This window comes from Barbatula barbatula (assembly GCF_947034865.1).
Source record: "Barbatula barbatula genome assembly, chromosome: 23".
In the NCBI taxonomy this organism is placed as follows: Eukaryota; Metazoa; Chordata; class Actinopteri; order Cypriniformes; family Nemacheilidae; genus Barbatula; species Barbatula barbatula.
This window is the reverse complement of record NC_136786.1, coordinates 1,288,627-1,295,665: the sequence shown is the minus strand read 5'-3', so window position 1 is coordinate 1,295,665 and position 7,039 is coordinate 1,288,627.

Here is a 7,039-nt window from a genome sequence, read left to right as displayed (position 1 = left end):
AAAGGAAAATATTTGGAAGAATGTTCGCTCTTTTTTCTTTAGAGATGTGACAACTTCTTTCTGACAGATTCGACACAAGACAACTTCACTTTCTTCCATTCAGATGTTTCAACTCTTTGATTCTTTTGCAATTGTCAATCTGCCATGTTTGTGAAAACATTTTAATCAGTAATGAGTATTGATGATTTTGATATATGGAGAAGTAAACAGGTCTGAAGAGAAGATTAGGATACGACTTGTGCTGAATTTAAAGAAACAGTACAACACCAAAATAGTTCACATTCTGTCATTCTTTTTTCTTTTCGTCATTTACTGTTTTAAAACCATGTTGTTTTTCCAAGTAATATTAAAGGACATTGAGCAGAATATTCCACATGTTCTTTTTTATACAATGAAACTGATGCTCAAAAAGCCCCATTTACTCTTATCTCTTAGACTCAAAGGACTTTTAATCTTTGAATTTGATTGAATAAGATAAGTACATTGAAACATTGTGAATACTATACTCAAGTGAAGCCCACATCAAAGTTTAAACTAAAGTTGTTTTGTGTTTTTATTAGGTGTAAGTTTAAGAACTTAAGATCTGTTAATTATTCTCTCCTGCTCTCTGTGTGACACATCTTTTCGGTCACAGTGTTGTCTCATTCTGTACACAGACACACACGCTGTTTATGTTAAACCCCCTCTTAAGCGGCCCACTGCGTCAATCTGATGTATAGCGTCAGCATCCGTTCACCCCTGAACCCCTCATTCTCATCTCAGCATTAAAGCTGGTGTTTTTATCACAAGGGCTGTTCTTTTGTCTCTGTGCTAATGGTAATCCTGCAGTCTTCAGGAGACACAGCAAGGTTTTGAAGAGGACACACCCTGTTAGATCACTCTTATAATGCCAATTTGTCATCAGTGGGGTTTCCATGGCGTTACATTAGATTTGTATTCGATCACAGTTTATCTTCAGCTTGTGAAAGATAGTATGTTGTTGTAATGTGACAGGTGAGAGAAGGTGTACATTCTCTTCATTTACACGAAGCATTTGAATACGGCTCTCTGGTGTTTTACTTTACATATTCTGTGCTGAATATATATATATATAGCTATACTTGAATATTAGCCTCTGGTCCTGAATTAATAGTGTATTTGCTCTGAAAGCTTCTGTTTTTAAGTTGAGGTAGCAATTATCAGTCATTTTTTTCCTTTATTATTTGGCCTCCATCTCTCTATTCCGATGGTTTAAATTAGAAATGAACCTATACTTAATTTCTCTGAAATTCTAAGATGAAATTAATATTTCTAATCTTTCTAAATGTAATTATTTCAAATCATGACTATTAATATTGAGCATCAAACTGGTGATGTTTTTTAACAATTTATTTTTACAGAGCACAAATTCGTTGCATTCTTTGTCCTATTTTGATTGACAGGATATATGTAGCGGCCTGATCATTGGTTTGTTTTTTAAACTATCGGCTGGTTTATTGACCAATACCGATTATTGGCCAATATATGTTGGTGAATCTCTATTCGTGGCATTTTGTACTTGCCATTGCAGCATTAAATGCTGTAGAAATCCCAGTCGTAACCCTTTATCGAGTTAACACATGCGTTAACCAATTACACGAATGTTAAATGCTATCAAAGAGAGCAAACTGGACTTTTATTCAGCGTGTGGATGTAGCATCTCTGTATTCAACAGCTAAATTCACCTTTGCAAGAAAATGTATCTGATCCGTACGGCGTCTGTCATTTACCAAAGCATTTGCTGTTCTGTTGCCCTTTAAAAAGATGTAACATCCATCTGGTGAAAGCACTTACAGGATAAAAGCTGGTGACCCAACTCCCACAGAGATCAGAAGAGAAGTGATGGAGTTTGAGTGACTGTCACCAACAGACCAAAACCTTCACTGTAAAAAATGTCAAGTTGTTCCAACTCATTATTATTTAGTGACTAGTTCCACAGAAATGTTACGTTCACTTAATTTCTGTCTCCAAAGTGTTTTTTTAGTAGGTCCGAACTTGACTCAAACATTAAAAGGTATGTTTGCTCAACTAGTTTTATAGTTCATTCCGCAACCTGCGAAGTCACGCAGGCAGGCATGTCACATTGAATCAAATAAACAGTCGGTGATCCAGATCCCTGTATGGAATCATGGAATTTTTAATTAACTATCTATTTCAGAATAATGCAATGTTAACACAAAATTAAACATGCTGCAATGCATCTTGGGAACTTTGCAATATTGTTTGTTCAGAATTCACTGTGTTATAAGTTGGGCACGCTTCTGAAGCATTTTGGCCCAAAATTGAGAATCTAAGTACAGTCAACAAATAATGTTTGTTAGAAACATGTTTTTGCTAATTTTGTTCAATTTAAAACAATCATTTGACTCCTTTAACTAAACATTCTATAAACAAGTTATTTATCTTTGTAGGGAAAACATTTTGCAAGTTGGATTTTTTACAGTGTATAGCATAGTATAGATACGGCCAAGGCCTTGAAACGAATAGAAAACATGCACTTGTGTTTCTGTCGTGATGTGGTTTGTATTAACATGATCAATATTTGACTGTCCACTTTCCATCTTACTGGCCATGTGATCCTCCATATTAGTGTCATTTATTACCATAAACCACAGAGCACAGCTTTACGAGTCCTGTTTAGATTTCATCTACTGACAGAAATGCTTTTAACTGATTTTTTAGCTGGAAATGGAAGTCGTTGCTTCCTCTCAGGAGTGTGAGGCGTTCTTGCGCAGAGTTAAAAACTACATCATTGTGTCCAAATGGAAAGATGCAAGAGATATGTGTTAGTGTTGTGTGTTTTCCTGTAATGTTGTGGTCAACATTCAAATGGCTCTCTATAAGTTTTCGACTTCTGCATTTATTGAGTGAACCCGTTTTTAACCACATCTGCGATTCCATGAAAATGTCAAACTTACCATGAAGAAATACCCAACGTTTTTTAATATGCTAACAGTACAGATTTCAACATTTGGTGGTTCGAATACTCATGTAAGGTCTTTATCCAAGTTTTTATAGCATTTGTTTTAGTTTATTGCATGATTTCTCATAGTCAGGTAAGTGCCATTCCCTTTCTGTCGGTCTCTCGACGTTGTGTCGACAGAATGGGGTTTGACTTGAGAACCTACCTTCTCTGACTGACTTGAACAGGCCAATGAAAATTGGCGAATGAAATTTGCATGCCGGACTCCGCCCCCGGATATCCGGGTATAAAAGGGAGCCGGCGTGCCGCATTCATTCACCTTTTGTTCTTCGGAGCCTTCGCATCCTGATGCTGACGACTCTGCAGATACTATCTACGTGTTGCTGGTCTTACGACGTGGTGCAGCGGACTGTCCCTTTTCCTGTGACTTCCCCTGGGCGTCTCGGCAACTGCCAAAGCGTCTCTCTAAAGAGCGAGCCCTTTTCAGGGCTTAATATTTCTTCAGCGCGGCATGTCCCGCTGTGCTCGTGGGTGCGGCGCACTCATCGAGGAAGGGGACGGACACGATGTCTGCCTCAGGTGTCTGGGACCCCAGCACGCTGAGGCAGCATTTGTGGATTCATCTTGCCCGCACTGCGGGCAGATGGTGATTCAGACGTTGCGGTCACGGGTAGCTGTGTTCTTGCGAGAATCAGCCGCCACCTCGAGTGCTTCCCGTTCCACGGCAGCAGCGGCATCAGCCCTGCCGTCCGCTTCGGCGAGCACCGAGGGTGATCAGGGAATTACCGTGAGCCTCAATCCGTCAGCCACCGGCTCGCGGACCGTTCACGCCCCGCCTCGCTCGTCTGGCCGTCCCGGAAAAGGCGGTACGCCGCCTTGTTCCTCCGTCACGTACTCGGACACGGGGCGTGACGACGATGAGATGTCGCTCGCAGCATCGGAGGTCGACCTCCTGGCATCCGACCTCGACGATTCCTTGGAGCTTCCTCCCCCGGGGGGTCGAGCTCAGGATGAAGCGGACGTCGAGATGTCAGCCATGCTTCCCCGGGCCGCCGCGAGTATTGGGCTGCAGTGCACCGCACCGCCTCTTCCCCAACGCTCGCGGTTGGATACGTGGTATCTTGGAGCCGGCCGTGACTCTAAGCCACGGTCGGCACCGGTACCATTCTTCCCGGAAGTGCATGAGGAGCTCAGTCGGACCTGGAACGCCCCCTTTTCGGCGCGTGCACGTCAGACTGGCTCGGTCGCCCTGACTTCCCTCGATGACGGGGCAGCTAAGAGCTATGTCGACATCCCACAGGTGGAACGTGCAGTCGCGGTGCACCTGTGCCCGCAGACAGCTGCCACCTGGAGGGATCGACCAAGGCTCCCTTCCAAGGCTTGTAAGTTTTCGGCATCACTGGTGTCGAAGGCTTACAACGCTGCGGGTCAAGCTGCCTCGGCTCTTCACGCCATGGCCATCCTGCAGGTCCATCAGGCCAAGGCGTTGAAGGAGTTGCACGAGGGAAAGTCCGACCCGGGGCTAATGCAGGAGCTCCGAAACTGCCACTGACCACGCTCTTCGGGCGACGAAGGTGACGGCGCGAGCCCTGGGTCGTACGATGTCCACACTGGTGGTCCAGGAGAGACACCTTTGGTTAAACCTTGCGCAGATGCGGGACGCTGAGAAGGTTCGCTTTCTCGACGCTCCCATCGCGCAGGGTGGGCTGTTTGGTGATACGGTCGAGGACTTCTCTCAGCAGTTCTCGACTGTAAAGAAGCAGACGGAGGCGATTAAGCATATCCTGCCCCGCCGCGACCCGGCCGCCTATCGTCCGTCGAGGTCCCGCGCGGCGTCTGCTTCCCAGCAGCCCCACCCCTCTCCGACTCAGACTCCGGCCCCAGCGCCCCCTGCACAGGCTGCCTCCCGGAGAAGGACGTCGAAGAGGAGAGCACCATCCCGTCACCAACCTCCGCGGAAGCAGAAGCGTTCCTGACGGGGTGAACCCAGGGAGATCGAGTTCACCGGGCCCGACCCAAGCAACTACATCGCTGGAGGGTCGGATTGGGACGGTGCCTGCCCCGTCCCAGCAACACCAGCTGGGCCCTTTTCAGGGCCTGGTGCCCACATTCTCACGAAAAGAGCTGTCTCTCTCCCTGGGTCTTTTTCACAGCCGCTCTCACCCTCCGCAGGACAGTGCTCGGCAACCCCACGTTGTGTTTCGGCGAGACACGCGGTTGGGTATACTCTCAGTGGCCACCAGCACCCTCAGTCAGACGGTGCGGTGGGCCGCGATATCGCCCGACAGGCACCTCGGCAGAGCCGCTCTCCTTCCCGGGGTCCCCCCCGCGTCGAGGGAGCCGTACTGCTAGCCATCGAACCACCCCCCACGGGGGCAATGAATCAGATCGAACCTCTGGTCCCCCTGTCTCGGTACCTGGGAGCCTGGTTGGCTCTTCCCAGACCAGCACGGTGGCTAGAGCGAACGATCCGTCTCGGCTATGCGATTCAGTTCGCCAAGCGCCCACCCAAGTTTCGGGGCATCCTCTTCACCTCAGTGGGAGGGGTAGATGCTCCCGTGCTTCGGGCCGAGGTCGCGACCCTTCTGGCGAAGGGGGCGATCGAGCTCGTCCCTCTGGCCGAGATGTACTCCGGGTTTTACAGCCCGTATTTTATTGTCCCCAAGAAAAGTGGCGGGCTGCGCCCCATCTTGGACCTGCGTACCCTGAACAAGCACCTACACAAGCTGCCGTTCAGGATGCTAACGCAGAAGCGCATTCTGACGTCCGTCAGGCGTCAGGATTGGTTCATGGCGATCGACCTGAAGGACGCATACTTCCATGTGTCCATCCTCCCTCGTCACCGGCCGTTCCTACGGTTCGCTTTCGAGGGACAGGCATATCAGTATCGCGTCCTCCCATTTGGTCTGTCCCTGTCTCCTCGAGTCTTTACGAAGGTCGTGGAGGCCGCCCTCACTCCCCTCAGGGAGCAGGGGGTGCGCATACTCAACTATCTCGACGACTGGCTCATCTTGGCGCACTCGCGAGATCTGTTGTGTACACACAGGGACCTGGTGCTCCGGCACCTAGACCATTTGGGGTTACAGGTCAACCGTGAGAAGAGCAAGTTCTCCCCTGTGCAGAGCATCCTCTTCCTCGGTATGGAACTCGACTCTGTCTCCATGACTGCACGTCTTTCTTCCGAGCGTGCCCAGTCAGTGCTGACCTGCCTGAGGAACTTCAGGCAGCAGCCAGCGGTCCCGCTGAAACTTTTTCAGAGGCTCCTGGGACACATGGCGTCCTCGGCGGGGGTGGTCCCCCTCGGGTTGATGCACATGAGACCGCTACAGCACTGGCTACAGAGCAGAGTTCCTTGGAGTGCGTGGCACACCGGCAACAGGCGCGTCGCGATCACGCCCTTCTGCCGGCGCACCCTAACCCCATGGTCTTCAATGTCCTTTTTTCGGACAGGGGTCCCTCTTGGGCAGGTTTCGAGGCGCGTCGTGGTGACGACAGACGCCTCCCTGCAGCGTTGGGGTGCTGTGTGCAACGGGCACGCAGTGTCGGGTCTCTGGACGGGCCCCCGCCTGCGCTGGCATATCAATCGCCTAGAGTTGTTGGCGGTGCTGCTTGCACTGAGGAGGTTCCGCCCCCTCGTGCAGGACAAGCACGTGCTGGTCCGGTCGGACAGCACGACTGCCGTGGAATATATCAACCGACAGGGTGGTATTCGTTCACGGCAGCTATCGCAACTCGCCCGACGCCTCCTCCTGTGGAGCCAGCAGGTGACGAAGTCTCTGTTAGCCACGCACATCCCGGGCGACCTGAACCAGACAGCCGATGCGCTCTCTCGTCAGTCCACGCCCCGCGGAGAGTAGCGGCTCCACCCCCGCGCAGTCCAGCTCATTTGGGTGCAGTTCGGGCAGGCACATGTGGACCTGTTCGCCTCCCTGGACACCACCCATTGCCCGCTTTGGTACTCCCTGACCGAGGGCCCCCTCGGCACGGATGCCCTGGCGCACAGCTGGCCGCGGGACAAGCGGAAGTACGCCTTCCCCCCAGTGAGCCTCATTGCACACGTCTTGTGCAACGTCAGGGAAGAGGAGCATCAAGTGCTAC